General features: G+C 37.1%; 1 long non-coding RNA gene across 2 annotated transcripts; it reads right to left on the minus strand.

The window, feature by feature from the left end:
* Positions 1-195: 195 nt before the first annotated feature.
* LOC112663439 (uncharacterized) lies at positions 196-13590 on the minus strand. 2 transcript variants are annotated; one of them, XR_003139219.3, is made up of 5 exons: positions 13418-13590; positions 7799-7930; positions 5962-6093; positions 4329-4382; positions 196-444 (listed from the first exon to the last, which is right to left on the minus strand). It is a non-coding gene; the product is annotated as an uncharacterized LOC112663439 (long non-coding RNA). The 2 variants fall into 2 exon arrangements; XR_004806658.2 differs by having other exon boundaries at positions 5911-6093.
* Positions 13591-15761: the final 2171 nt, after the last annotated feature.

The following is a 15761-nucleotide window of genomic DNA, read 5'->3' on the forward strand; positions in this document are numbered from 1 at the left end:
TTTGTGTATATGACTTTGTACAAATAATATGTCCCTCTAAATGATCTACTTGTAGTTAGTCATAAAACCAATTTTTTACATGTTCCGCCTCTTAGAGCACTTCAGAAATTTTATGAAGTTAATAACTTGTTGATTTTTCCAGTTTCATCCTCTTCTTAAAAGGGAATCTAACAATCACTCCCTTTGTTAAAGTTTTTCTTTTTCTTTCTTTCTTTTTTTTTTTTTTTTTTTTGTTAAAGTTTTTCTAAAGCTTTCAGTTAAATCTCTAATTTCTTTCTTGACACATCCACGCATATGCAACCTAAATGATGTCTCCGTGGTTGGAAAATCCTTACCATCCTTGGCACATTATTTCCATTGGTTTTGCTAAAATGTAAAGTTCTCCTTCAGGTCTGATTGAATCCATTGCCAACAGTCACCAGCTTATAGAGTGAAAAGGCCTGCCTGTAAAGGTAAAACAAAACAAAACAAAAAACTGTTTACCTTGTTCTCTCTCTCTCCAGAGCTTCTGAATTTCATTCTTGGAAGTTAATGCAATATAATGGACTAGTACAGGTTTTATATTAGAAAAAAAAAATGTTTAAACCAAGGAAATGCAAAACAGGCAAATAAAATAAATCATTTCCTTGTTTTCTTCTTTTTTCTTAACTTTTTAAAATTGAAGTGTAGTTATATCCAGTATTACATTATATTAGTTTCAGGTGTACCACATAATGACTCAGCATGTATATACATTACTAAGTGATAAATCTAGCTACCATCTGTCACCATATAAAGTTTTTACACCATTGTTAACTGTAGTCCCTCTGCTGCACATTGTATCCTGGTGTCTTAGCCCATCCATCTTGTTTTGATCTTTACATGTCCCTGCTCACAAACCTTCAGACTATTTCAGTTACTAAAAATGTTCATATTTTTAAGTTTGGCCATTGAGGCACATTATAGTTGGATTCCATAAAATCTTTTTAGCCATTTTCCTGTAGGTTCTATGACCCCACAAAAATGCACTTTTCTCTCTTGCCAATGATACCTTTTATTTCTCCATGCTTGTGACATTTATGTCTTCAATATTGCCTTCTCTTTTTGAAATCCCACCTGTCCTTCCAAGTAAGTCAATGTTGTCTCCTCCAAAAAGCTTTGAGTGAACATACCATCCCAACATGATATTCATGCATCTCACAAATACTTTTTAATTCCTACCATATGCCAGGCACTGTTCTGAATGTTTTTATTTAATAACTTAAGGATAACAGTTACTATTCTCATTTGACAGGTGAGGGAATGGAAGCACGGAAATTAAGAAACTTGCCCAAGGTTACATGGTAAATAATGTAATAAATAATGGAGCTGGCTTTGTGCCCAAGCTGTGTGACCTTAGCATCTACCCAAAGTCAAAGATTTTTCACTAAATGCATTCTTGGAAAGGTTTTTATAAAACATGTAGTCATAAAGGAGATTATGATCCCTCTTGGGGAGAGTTTAAATTAAAGAATGTATTCCTACTGCTGCTGGTTGGCTCAGTGAGTAGGGCGCGCAACTCTTGATCTTGGAGGTCTTGAGTTCAAGCCCCATATTGTTCTGTGAAGCCTACTTAAAAAAAAAAAACATTGTGGACACTCCAGGTGGCTTAGCGGTTTAGCGCCGCCTTCAGCCCAGGGCATGATCCTGGAGACCCGAGATCCAGTCCCACATTAGGCTCCCTGCATGGAGCCTGCTTCTTCCTCTGCCTATGTCTCTGTCTCTGTCTCTCTCTGTCTCTCATGAATAAATAGATAGAATCTTAAAAAAAAAAAAAAAAAAGTATTCCTGACAGGTCTCAGCATCAAATCTTGTATATAACAAACATTAAGCTCGAGAAGGAAAGTAGAATTTTACAGTCCTCTAAAATGGTTCACGGAGAAGAGTCATCCAACTTTGTCAGGTTCCACTTTCTCCTTCTACAGACCAAGGAACAGAGATTCCGGTAATTGAGAAAAGAGACGCAGGTAGGTTTCATTCCTTTTTTTTTTTTTTTTTTGTAGGTTTCATTCCTTATCCAAGACCGTACACACCCAGTCCTCTTGCCTCAGTCATCCCATCTGATTCATCAAAATGAGTGTCCCCAAATAGGAACTCCTTGATCTATTCCCAAATTCCTTCCTTCCTCCTTTTGTGCCTGAACTAGGGAAATAGCCAGCCCCTTCATATTCAATATTTTTTTTTAATTTTTATTTATTTATGATGGTCACACAGAGAGAGAGAGAGAGAGAGAGAGAGGGGCAGAGACATAGGCAGAGGGAGAAGCAGGCTCCATGCACCGGGAGCCCGATGTGGGATTCGATCCCGGGTCTCTAGGATCGTGCCCTGGGCCAAAGGCAAGCGCCAAACCGCTGCGCCACCCAGGGATCCCCCTTCATATTCAATATTGATTGCCTGACTCCTGGGAGTAAATTGCAGTTCCTATTTTCTGAGGTCATGTGCCACAGTGGAATGTATGAGGACATATGCAGGGATCATCTAGAAGAAACTATGCTAACAAAAGTGGGATATTCAGTCATGCATGGCCATGTAACAACTATGACAAGTTACAACTACAACCAAAAACCAATTTCAGACGTTTAAGGAGAAATTCTCTAGGTGAGGGTCTGTCCTCATATTACATCACAACCTACTCTGCATCTGTGTCAATCCAGCTGTTCTGGGTGGCGGAAACTAGGGAGCTGCTCCCAGGTTACTAGTGTGGGTGAGGCAGGGAAACAACCTGAGAATAACTCGGCCTTTCAGACTTCCAGAACAGACAACAGAGTGGGTCTGGGTAAAGTTGTGACATTTGCATCGCTGATCTCTTTTCTCTTCCTTGTTGCTTTTATCCTATCTCCTTGTGATGCCCCTCATATTTCATTTTCATTCCCCCTACATACCTGGTTTCTCCCTCCTCTGATCAAAGACACACCCTTCAAACTGCTTCAGATTATGCTCTGGCAACCAGAAGTGTCCCCCTCTGACACTCCTATTCCCACTCAGCATCCAGATATCCTTAACACCAAAATTACTTCTTTCTTGAATCATTCATTCCCCAAGTAAATTCAAGTTTAATCTTAGGAAAAGGACAGTAGTCCCCCATCATCCATGATCCTACTCTCCCGGTTTCTGTTACCCACAGTCAACTGCAGTGCAAAAGCAGATGATCTTCCTTCTGAGACAGCATCAGGTCAGTGTGATGCTACGTCACACTTATGTCATGCTTACATCACTCGCCTCATTCATCAGGTAAGCATTTTATCATCTCACATCATCATAGAAAGAAGAAAGGTGAGTACAGTACAATAAAATATTTTAAGAGAGAGACCACATTCACATAACTTTTATTACAGTGTATTGTTATAATTGTTATATTATTATTATAATTTTATTATTCAGTGTTGTTATTAATCCTTTTACTGTGCTTAGTTTGTAAATTAAACTTTATCATAGCTGTGTGCGTGTTTAGGAAAAAAAAATGTATGTAAGGTTCAGTACTATCTGCAATTTCAGGCATCCACTGAGGGGTCTTGGAACGTATCCCCTGTGGATAAGGGAGGACTGCTGTACCTATTTGAAACATACTTCTTAATTTTATGTTTAAAAATACCCAAAGCAGTCAATAGCTCAAAGACTATGTCAGAATTGGAAAAGCCACTTTTCATGATGCTTTGCTTCCATTTGTCAGAAAATTGTCCTAGTATGTCAATTTTGTTAAGGCAACACACTTTTCTGCCATATGCCTGAAAAGTGTCATAATAAAAACACACATCTGTGATGTCTGCAGTGTAAATCATACCCTCCCATTCCCCACTCATCGCAGCAGCCTTGCTGACACAGCCTCCCTTTTTTGTCCTTTGACCCTCCCAGGAAGTGGTGGAAGGAGACTGGACAAGGAGGAATCAGGAGACTCTTCAGTCAATATGTGACTTTGAACACACTTCATTCCTTTCTCAGTCTCTTTTTCCTTATCTTCAAATTCCATGAACCCCTACTTTGCAAAGAAGCTGAGAGTCAAATGAGATCATTTATGCGACTTGATATATAGTAGGCTGAATATAAAGGTTAGGTGAATTGAAATATTTAAGAATGTCGAATTAGTAAGATTTCAGGCTAATTGGAGAAGATATTCAGGGTCACATTGTCCCCTTTGAGAGGTCCATGTACCTTTGAGATCAGCCCCAGAAGTCAGAGAGAGAAGGGGAGGGTTTGAGCTACCAAAAAAAGTCTGATTTTCCTCATGCTTTCCCTTCTCTGCTTTTCTTCTTCCTCTTTTCATGCCCTAAAAGGAGGAATCAGGCACCTCAAGCTTAAACAACTCTTCTTACCTTTACTACGTTCAGCTGTATGTCTAGACCATCCTTTTTAGTTTTCATCCCACTCTGAAAGAGACAATTTTCCTTGAGAGAAGAGAATTCATTGTCTTGCCCTCAATTCCAAAGTCTATCCTGTGGCTATGCCCCAACCAGAATACTCAGAGTCCCAACTGTCTGGATTCTTCTCGGTTAATAACCAATTATCTACTGAAATTTCTGCTCAGACTAAGTTCACATTTCCTCTATCCCCAACTGACCCCCCAAATGCCTGATTTGCCTTCATTAAATATAAGTATAATTATCTGTGTCACCTGCTTATTACCCATTTATCTAAATTACTATGTAGCACAATGATGATGTATGTTATTAGATATGCATGAGATTAATGCTGTGGTGCCTTTTGTTTGTTTCTTAAAACACTAAGCCCTGTTCAGGCATGGTCAGTCTTCACAGTTTGTTTTTCATATAGCACAGAGACCTGCTCACTCCTTTGAAATAATAGAAGAAATATTATTCATAAAACTGCTATTGGGATTAATGAAGCAATAGATTTTTCTTTTCTAGCAGGGTTAAAACATATTTACAGGAAAAAAAATGTGAAAGAAAGAAAGAGTGATGGGGGTATCATAAAGGGCCTGTGAGATGATAGGGGAAGCAATCAACAATGAAAGCAAAATAAAAATGACATTTTCCTGTGTACAGTACAATTAGTTCATATTTCAGTAAAATGAAATGTGCAACAAAATCTAAACAGTTTCTTTAATCAATACACTAAGGATTACAGGTAAAGGTCAGTTTTGATCTGCAGCCAGACTGCAGAATTTCATTCAAAATGAGGAAGACCATTCATTCTTTGCATGACAAGCAGTAGAATATTTCAAAACTCTGTCAAGGTAAATCTAATATGTTTACATATAGCTTATTTTATTTAAAATACAAATTATACAATGAACTAAAATAATGGTATGTTAATGTAGTTATTATATAGTTGGTATAGTAGGAAAATAGTATTTCTTATACCATCTAGAGTCAGAAAAAAATGCTTCATGGCTTGGCAATTATAGATTAAGTTCTGAGGCTGCAGATATACTTATCCAAATAGTTGAAAAAACAAAATAAAATTGTTTTGTAAAATCTGCAAAAGGGGGGATCCCTGGGTGGCGCAGCGGTTTGGCGCCTGCCTTTGGCCCAGGGCGCGATCCTGGAGACCCGGGATCGAATCCCACGTCGGGCTCCCGGTGCATGGAGCCTGCTTCTCCCTCTGCCTGTGTCTCTGCCTCTCTCTCTCTCTCTCTCTCTCTGTGTGACTATCATAAATAAATAATAAAAAAATAAATAAATAAAAGACTCTTTAAAAAAAAAAAATAAAAAAAAAAAAAAAAATAAAATCTGCAAAAGGATAAACATACTCATGACTGTGTTTGTAAATTTGTTATTTCTTTCCCCAGAAATATATAAAATGAAATTTAAACTCTACGGTTTTACTCTTATCATAACTATGTACTTCTACTGAAAAAAAGAGATAGACCACTGACTACTCTAGAATCATTGGCAGAAATTTAAAATCTATAGCATATATTTATGAGAGTATTACCTTGCATCACTGTGGAATTATCTTCAACTAATTTAGAGATTACCGTAATACCTTGTGATGAGTTGGGATCATCAATTAGAGAACATAAATGCATTTGAAATATCCTGGGTCAGAGCTGTTGTATCAGATCATCTTTCATCTACACTGCTGTTTTTTCATGTCTCTGTGCCTCGGCTGCCTCATCTATAAAATACAGACAATAGAATGATGCATATCTCTGTAAGGTTGTTCTGAGGATTAAGTGAGTTAATAGTTGTCAAGTGTTTCAACCAGTTCCTGGCACAGAAAATGAATTGGTAAGTGTTGGCTACCATCAGCATCAGCATCAGCCTCATTGTTTCTGTTTTGCCGCCCCCATAGACCATTCTCCCCACAGCAGCCAGAGGGATTGTTTAAAGACATAACCCAATTTATACATCCTTCTGTTTGTTTTTAAAACATGTCTACAAATTCTGTAATACTCCTCCCATTAGAAAATGGACCTTTGTTCTCCTCCTTTTGAGTGTGGCTGAGTAACTTGATTTTACCAAATAGAGTGATGCAAAAATGATGATGTACAGCTTCAGAATAGGTCATAACAAGGTACTGTGGCTTTTGCCTTAACCAATTGCGCTCTCGCTCTCTCTCATCACGTTCCAACTGGCTATGTGGAGAGCACCCCATGGAGAAACCAAGGAACTGAGGCCTCTGACCAACGAACATGTGAAAGAGCTTGGAAGCAGACCCTCCAGCTACCAGGCAGCTTTCAGATGATTGCAGCCTGGACCAATAGTGACTACAACCCCGTGAAGACCCTGAGCCACAACCACCCAGCTTAGCCCCTCCTGATGCCTAGAAACTATGAGATAAATGCTTATTGTTTGAAACCACTAAGTTTTGTGTACTATGTTGCACAGAATGGATACCTAATAACACCACCCCTTGTGTGTCAGACAATGTTCTAGGCACTAGGGGATACAATGATGTACAGAGCAGACCAAATCCAGGCCCTTATATGGCATTTACATTCTAGTGGAGCTTATGGAATTCAAGCAAGTAAAGAAATAAAGCCAGGGAGCAGTAAATGCTCCAAAGAAAAATTAAGCAAGAGAAACATGTAGAGTTCCTAGGGACTCAAACGGAGACATCATGAAGGGGGCGGGGGTAGAGGTGAGGCATTTTCAGATGGGATGTATGAAGAGATAGCTTTAGGCAGAGACCTCAGTGATATGAATGAGGGAGTTGCATCATTATGTGGAGGAATAGTGGTTTGGTTTGTTGTTGTTGTTTCTAGGCTGATCAAATAAGAAATATAAAGACCCCCAAAGCAGAAAAGAGCTTGATGTATTCCAAGAAGAGTCAGAAGTCCAGTGGGATTAGGAAGGGGGGGCAGGGAGAGAGTGGTGTGAGAGGTAAGGCAGATGAGTAGCCAGGAATATCTTGAAGATCCCCAGCCTGAGCCCTCCCAGAGCTAACCATTGAAATGCAAATAACACTCAGGCTTCTTTCCGAGGATCACAAAGCATGCTTCTCTGACTTCATCCCCTCAATTACTGCATCCTAGTCACACTAGTCTTTGGCTAGCATTTATCATCCTCTAAAAAAAATCTTGTTCGCTTGCCTACATGCTTGTTTATTTTGTCTCTTCGTTTTAGAGTGTAAGCTCCACTGAAGTAGTAGACTCTGATAAAACTTTGTTGCATGAGTGAAAAGAGTGTCTTCCTTGAAGACTCTGTGAATAAAATTGCAGCCTAATATACTCGACTATAAATCTCACCAGGGGTATTAAGATAAGTAACTGGTACAGCCATGTAATGGAATACATTATAGGATTTAAAAAGCATAAAATCTAAAAAACAAAACAAAACAAAACAGGGCGCCTAGGTGGCTCAGTCAGTTAAGCGTCTACCTTTTGCTCAGGTCATGATCCCAAGGTCCTGGGATGGAGCCCTCCATCAGGCTCCCTGGTCGGTGGGGAGCCTGCTTCTCCCTCTCCCTCTGCTGCTCCTTCTGCTTGTGCTTGCTCCCTCTCTCTCTCTTTCTGTCAAGTAAATAAATAAGACCTTAAAAAAAAGCAAAAATCTATTTTTTAAAAAATTCCAATACAGTTAACACACTGTTAATCATCTTGATTAATGTACTCTTCAATCCTCTTCGCCCATGTCACCCAAAGTCTACTTTTATTTACAGAAAAAGCTATCTAAGACATACTGTTTAAAAATGTTAATATGATTTATTTCTGTAGAATAAAAATACATTGTTTAATAAGCTCAAATATACACATTTGCCTAATTATAACATATATATACCCCCACACACCTAATTTTAATAGAAACTATTACTGAGAAGTGGGATTATAGTAAACTTTAGCTTTGTTTTGTTTGGATTCATAAAAATAAACATGTTTTACTCACATAATCAGTGAATACATAAACAATCAGGAGGAAAAAAATAACTTATGATAAACCTTTGAATAAAGTTAATGATTACCTACTGACAAGATTTCACTTAAAGACTGTTTTTAAGCAAAAAAGTTAATTGTACCAGGAACAATTCTAGATGTTCCCCATACATTCTCTTAACTAAAAATAGCAACTGGGGATCCCTGGGTGGCTCAACAGTTTAGCGCCTGCCTTTGGCCCAGGGTGTGATCCTGGAGTCCCGGGATCGAGTCCCACGTCGGACTCCCGGCATGGAGCCTGCTTCTCCCTCCTCCTGTGTCTTTGCCTTTCTCTCTCTCTCTTTCTACGTCTATAATAAATAAATAAATAAATAAATAAATAATAAATAAATAAATAAATATTTAAAAATAAAAATAAAAATTAACAACCAAAAAAACTGATTAACTACTTACCACAGGTTTTATAAGGGAGATGTCCACATAGAATAGAATTTTGAGCTAGATTTATGCAATTATTTTTAGTACATGTATATAAATGATCACAGGCTGCTATTACTATCTAAAAGACTGTACTAATGTGTAACTGATCTTAAAACACCATTTAGGAAATACTATGCTCCAATAAAAATATAACTTATTAATGAATCCTAACTCAAGGATCTAAAGATTAGAAAAATATTTATTTATTGAAATAATTAATGAAATGTGTGTTCAGTCTCTCTGTTGGTCACAAATGTTTAAAAAATGAATTGATGTTCAAACTGATTTTCTAAAATCCTCTTTCACATTACTAGTACACATTCACACTACAGACACACACAGACATCCACATGTATGTGCACACATTCAACCTGCTAATTTCCTTATTACAATAGTGTTTCTCTGGAACTGATATAATTTCAAATGACGTGGGCATGAATCTAAGCAAATTAGGAAGTGTTGCTTTTCCTGTATTGGCAAAACAAACCCAACATTTTAAAAATTCAGCCTAACAGTGTTTCAACTCTTGAAGTGAGGAAACAGATGACAAGCTTAAGGAAATTCTAGACTAGATATTTATAAGTTCCAAAGATATCACAGTTGTTGTGCTTCTCTTTAAAACAAGCCTTTTTAAAAGAAGAATTTACTAATTAAGTGTGAGTATATGAACATATACAGGCAATTTGACAAAAATCCCCCAAATTAGGGAAGAATTCAGAAAATCTCTTGGGGTTTATGTTCTTTGCAAGTAGATAAACATCTTTCTAAAGGCTGGTGTTCTTTAAGGAGTTCGCTAAAACTGGCATCATAAGAAAATGGCACCATTTCATATGCTATTCCTTTCTTGTCAAAATGAAAAATATTCTGAAAAGTAAAGAAAATAGATTCGTGAACACTAAGTGTAAAAGGGTTTAAAAAATTTTTGGAGGGGGCGCCAGGATGGCTCAATTTTTTTAGTCCAACTCCTGATTTTAGCTCAGGTCATGATCTCAGAGTAGTGAGATCGAGCCCCACCTTGGGCTCAGCTCTGGGTGTGGAGCCTACTTAAGATTCTCTCTCCCTCTCTCTCTCTGCCCCTCCCTGCCCCCCCCCCCCCCCAGTAAAAAATTTAATCCTGAGTCACAGGATTAAAAATAAAGGAACTCAAAAATCTAAAAATAAATTAACTCCTTGAATATTATTTCACTTGATACAACAAAAGTAGTTTAGTACAACAAAAGTTTGCTTTAAGATTTTGCAGATCACAACTGCTGAATTCCAACAAAAGTATCTATAGCTCAGTAGGGTTTAACTTCTTATCAAATGTTACAGAATAGTTCTATTTGCTCCTGAAATACTCCATTGTATTACAGCTTTGCATCTGTCCCTAGGAATTATGTTACAAAAGCCCAACTTTGCTTATGTTTCACTTTTTAAATATGTTTTCAAGTTCTTAATGTAACAGGCTTTTAAGACTGGTATTCAGGACAATGACAAAGTGTCAAGCAGAAGAGAAGTTTGTTGGTATATTGGACAAATATTAAAAGAATTATTTATTTCAAAGGATCATTACTATAACAAACATAGTATGTCCTACCGAAAATAATTCACTCTACTATAAAGGAAAATATCCTATTAAATAAAGAAACTTCAACTGATAATCCTCACCTGAGATCTCCACAATTCCCTTTCCCTTATGTTATGTACATTCATAAGCAAGTTCAGGTCATGATCCTGGAGTTCTGGGATCAAGCCCCATGGTGGGCTTCCTGCTCAGTAGGGAGTCTGCTTCTCCCTCTCCCCCTGCTTGTGCTCTCTCGTTATTTCTCTTTCAAATAAATAAATAAAATCATGAAAAAAATAAATTAGAAAGAAAGATAGAAAGAAAGAAAAAAAGAAAGAGAAAAACCTGTTCCCATTAGTGCAGCAGATAAAGATTTATGGATAAATGGATATATATATATATATGCATATATATATGCAAATACATAGAGTATGCATATATATGCATATACATTTATATATATTATATATATTATTATATATAATATTGCATATATATATATGCAAATACATAGAGTATCTCTGGAAAACTAAACTAATAACTGTGCTCTCTCCAGAAAATGACTTGGGTAAGTAGGGACCAGGGGGAAAGGGGAAACTTTCCTTTCAAACGACATGCCTTTGATTCTTCAAAGGTTTGGTAGTATTGATTTGAAGATTACGAGGACTGCTAACTACAATTCCCACTCAAATGAGAATTCCAATTCCACTGAAGTTACAAAGATGGGGTATGACAGCAGCTGATGGCTTGAAGATAACCAGGAAAGTCTTAAATTGATCAGTTGACATTTCACCTTTGTGGAGCTCTCCTCTTTTATTTTTCAGTTTTTTTATTTCCTAAACAAGTTCCAACCTTCTATCCCACCCCAAGAAATGCATTCCTTTAATCTGTGGTATAAAAGAGGGGTTATACAAATATTAAAATTGTAGAATCCTTGGGATGCCTGGGTGGTTTAGTTGGTTAAGCATCTGCCTTCAGCTCAGGTCATGATCCTGGGGTCCTGAAATCGAGTCCCATAGGGCTCCCTGCTTAGCAGGGAGTCTGCTTATCCCTCTCCCTCTGTCCCTTCCCCACCCTCCACTCATGTTCTCTCATAAATAAATGAAATACTTAAAAAAAAAAGATTTTATTTATTTATTCATGAAAGATACAGCGAGAGAGGCAGAGACACAGACAGAGGGAGAAGCAGGCTCCATGCAGGGAGCCCAATGTGGGACTCAATCCTGGGACTCCAGGATCATGCCCTGGGCTGAAGGCAGGCACCCAACCACGGAGTCACCCAGGCATCCCGATAAACTACTTAAAAAAAAATAAATAATATTGTAAAATCCATTTTAAGTCAACATTGCACACAGAATAAACTTAATTTTGACATACATTTATTTTATAAATTCTTCTCATTTATATTTACTTTTAGTACATCAATCAAAAGGAGCAACGAAGCCATTTTGATGAATATGAAAAATAGAAATCAGGAGTTATGTATAATCATTTGTCTTAACTCTGTCTCTGCCTCTAATCCACTTTTATACTTTGTTTTGGTTGTGTAGTCACAATACTCTTCATCACACAAACATATAGTTACAAGGAGTCATAGTTTTTTGTTTTGTTTTTTTTTAATATTGTGCCTTAAAACTTCAAGTTGCTCTTTAAGTAAATTCATTCAGAAATTAAAGACTTGTGATAAGAAGTTTGTTTCAAAATTGCATCACTAATAACACCTAACAATTGCTTTATACTATAGGAGTTAGGTGCGAAATGCCCAAAACTTACAATAATCATGGAATCTATCTATAATGCGATATTATCATGAGATGACAAATGATGCTCTGTATTACAAATTAACTGTTATCCAAAGCAAATGAAAACCTAGAACCAACTTCAGAAAGCATAAAGCAAGACATCTGAATCCACAAGTAGTGTATTGGCTGATAAGTCACGCATCTCTTGGCAAAGAAAAATTGCAAATTTAACAAAATAATATTGGTGTCTTACTAGTCAAGGCAGAAAAAATTTGACTCAGATGGAATTCAATTTTCTTCATTGTACACATGATGAAGATATGCATGAAAAAAATTCATACTGCGTCACCCACAGAGTTGCACTGCTCAGAGATCTTTCAAGGGAAAGCTTGGTTCTGAAGAGTACAATCAGCTGGTAGTTTTTGGCTGCACTACATTTAGGATTTGTGGTAGCATCCAAACCCAGGGCACTCTCTCTAGGCAGCTCTAAGCCAATGAGAGAACAGAGTTGGGGGCCTAGGGTCTGGCCATTTTTGCCAACAGAGAACTCTTCTGTTGGCAATCTACATTGTAACTCTCTGTAGGAAGGGCCAAGACTTGCTGAGAGCCACAGAGCCCATAGCTCTTCCTGTTTAATTCTTAATTTTTCCTTTGCTCCTCCCACAGGTGCCAGATTTCCATTACAGATGGACTACTGCTCTCTCGCCTTTATCTTTCAGAGGCCTTATCCCTAATAAATCTCTGGCACTTCTTATTCCATCTTGATGTCTGCTTCCCAGAAGACATGAAGTGACATATGTATATGAAACATGTATTCGCCATCTTTATAATCCACTTTAATTCACTGATAGCAGACACAAATCACCATTCATCTCTTCTTTATTTGTTTGGCTCTTGTAAAAATGCAACTTATACAGCCACAGTGATAAATCTGTTCTCCGTTGGCCACTTAATTTATTAAACAGTTGCTACCTGTAAGCATTTGCAATTTGAAGAATCATTTCCTAAATAGCCCATTCCAATCTTAGCATTACTCTATAGTTGTTTTCTTGGCAAAAGGTACCTAAAATGCTCTACCATTTTTCATCGTAAAAGTGATAAAGCCAAGACATCCAATTAGCAAAAAGCTTCTTCCCATTTGAGACAACAGTCCAATTTGTCGAAACGAGTGCTTTCTAGATTCAAAATGTTTATTACTGTTTTTTTAAAGGATGAGGAAATTTGTAAAGATAGCTTTTTTATTTGTTGCTTGTGAATCCCACATGCTAAAACTGTCAAATATTTAAGATTCAACTCAAAAGCAGAATGTGAGAACCAGAAGTAATTAAACCAATTTAGTAAACATGTATCAGGACCGCTTACCAAGCCTCCATTTAGAATAGAAATTTCCAGCTCTTACCGGAACCTGCAAATTTTCAGACATTGAGACATCTCTGTGAGCTCTATCTGCCTGCCACATTCATTGTAACAAATGGACATAACTCCCAGAAAATGTCCTCGTAGAGCTTTAAAAGCCCAAGAAAGGAAAAGTGACACCATCCCTTCAGTTTTACCCTACCAAAAACTTAGAGATGGGTTTTTATTTGAGTTTGTTTTCCTGACTGTTGAAAATAGGCTGATTGCAACAGAGGTGTCAGATTGCTTCTCTTTATGTCAACTTCAAGTTCAAATTTAGGAAATCATCCTGCCATCAGAACATGTTGTGCAAATTAACAATAGATTTCTAAGTCATAAATACATTTTAACAGGTCTAAATTTTGCCGGGGTTGTTCTCTTTTCCATCTCATTATAGGTGCTTTATAAAAGTGATTGTTACTCCCATGATTCACTGGGGGTGAAATACCTTATCTGAGTCGACATTTGGAAGAACGTTTCTCAGGAACAACATAGTGTTCTTAGTTTTCAATGTTCTGAATACTCCTAGCAATAGACCGTCTTTTGTCTTTTCAGTAAAATAAAGAGGAGAGGCAGGGAGGCAATTGAGGATTCCCTAGTACAATAATGTATTAAATTAAGTAACTGTTGTGTAGCAAGACTCTAAAGGAATGGGGCCAGGATTTCTGATGAGCCAAGAGTGTGAAGCATAGACCACTGGCTTGGAGAAGGACAGAGTCAGAAGAGTGAGTAGTACTCCCAGGGGTAGAGAGGCTCAGTATCAAGATGATTCTGGAAGCTGTATGAACTCACTGGGGAAATGTGTTTTTAAAAAGCTAGAGCTTTTTGACAGAGGTTGTGACAACATGCTTTCCCTGTTTCTCAACTTGCATAGGCCTAATCCAAGGAATCCCATTTGGGGACACATGTTATTTTCCCACTTTGTAGGCAATTTGGTGATTAAGAAGGTAAAAATATCAAGTGATACCCCAGAGGGGCCTAGAAGGATTACACCTCCCTGATAACTTAGGTCCTTCAGAGAATCTGAGTTCATTTCCTACTTTAAACACAGAGAAGGGGATCCCTGGGTGGCGCAGCAGTTTGGCACCTGCCTTTGGCCCAGGGCACGATCCTGGACATCCGGGATCGAATCCCACGTCGGGCTCCCGGTGCATGGAGCCTGCTTCTCCCTCTGCCTGTGTCTCTGCCTCTCTCTCTCTCTGTGTGACTATCATAAATAAATAAAAATTTTAAAAAATAAAAATAAAATAAACACAGAAGGAGTGCCTGGCTGGCTCAGTTGGTGAAGCATGTGACCCTTGATGTCAGGATTGTGAGTTTGATCCTCATGCTGGGAGTAGAGATATACTTTTTAAAAATTTTAATTGATAAATAAATAAATACATAACAGAAAAGGCTGAAATCATCCTAAATGGTTATATGGGGTCTTTTTCAGCTTTGGGTTCCTACATCTCTTTTTAAAATTATAATATGCAAAAAAATTAAAATAAAATAAAATAAAATAAAATTATAATATGCAATGTAGGTTCACAGTATGTTACTGTCTACCAAATGCTAAACAGAACTCTAACAATATCTTCATGGATTGTGAACACCTGTAATTCCTATATGAAGCCTGGTACTAATAGATCAATTATACTTTTCTAAGGTGTATAACAGATACATGTTTTCCATAAGGATGAATGAAGAAAGGCATATCTATGCTAAGAAGTTATTAGTAGCTACTATATTAGTTTGTTTTTCAGATCCAAATCAACTGTAATTAAGTACTTACTATTTAATTGGATTTTCTCTAATTAGATTATAAGTGTTATCATTTATAAAGAAATTAAGCATTTTAAATAGATATAAATATTTCACATAAACAAAATAATCAAAATAGTTATATATAAATGATTCCCAATAAACCCTCAAAATTGCTTCTATTTTACAAAAGATTCTAAGTGCTTATTATTTCTCATTCTTCAAAGCTCAGTGCAGATTTTCCTCCCCCATAAAATTCCCCTCAAGGACTTCAGTCACAAAATTTTCCCCTACTCTGAATTCATTCTGAACATAGAGATGTTATCTCTTAGCTTAGCATTTAATTATCCTAGTGCAAATTGATTTAAGATTTCAAACTATTAGAAATCTGGATCCATTTTTCCTTGCATGGTAGTCAAAGTTGACTCCAATGTTGGGCACGCATTTTCATAGGATTCATTCGCGTCAGGGATGCTGTGCTAAGCATTATATAATATGATCCTTACAATCACTTCATAATGATAGATTTAACTAGTGCTCTTTGAGAAATAAGGAAACCAAGGCATAA

The sequence above is a fragment of the Canis lupus genome, chromosome 18 (assembly GCF_003254725.2).
Source record: "Canis lupus dingo isolate Sandy chromosome 18, ASM325472v2, whole genome shotgun sequence".
Classification (NCBI taxonomy): Eukaryota; Metazoa; Chordata; class Mammalia; order Carnivora; family Canidae; genus Canis; species Canis lupus.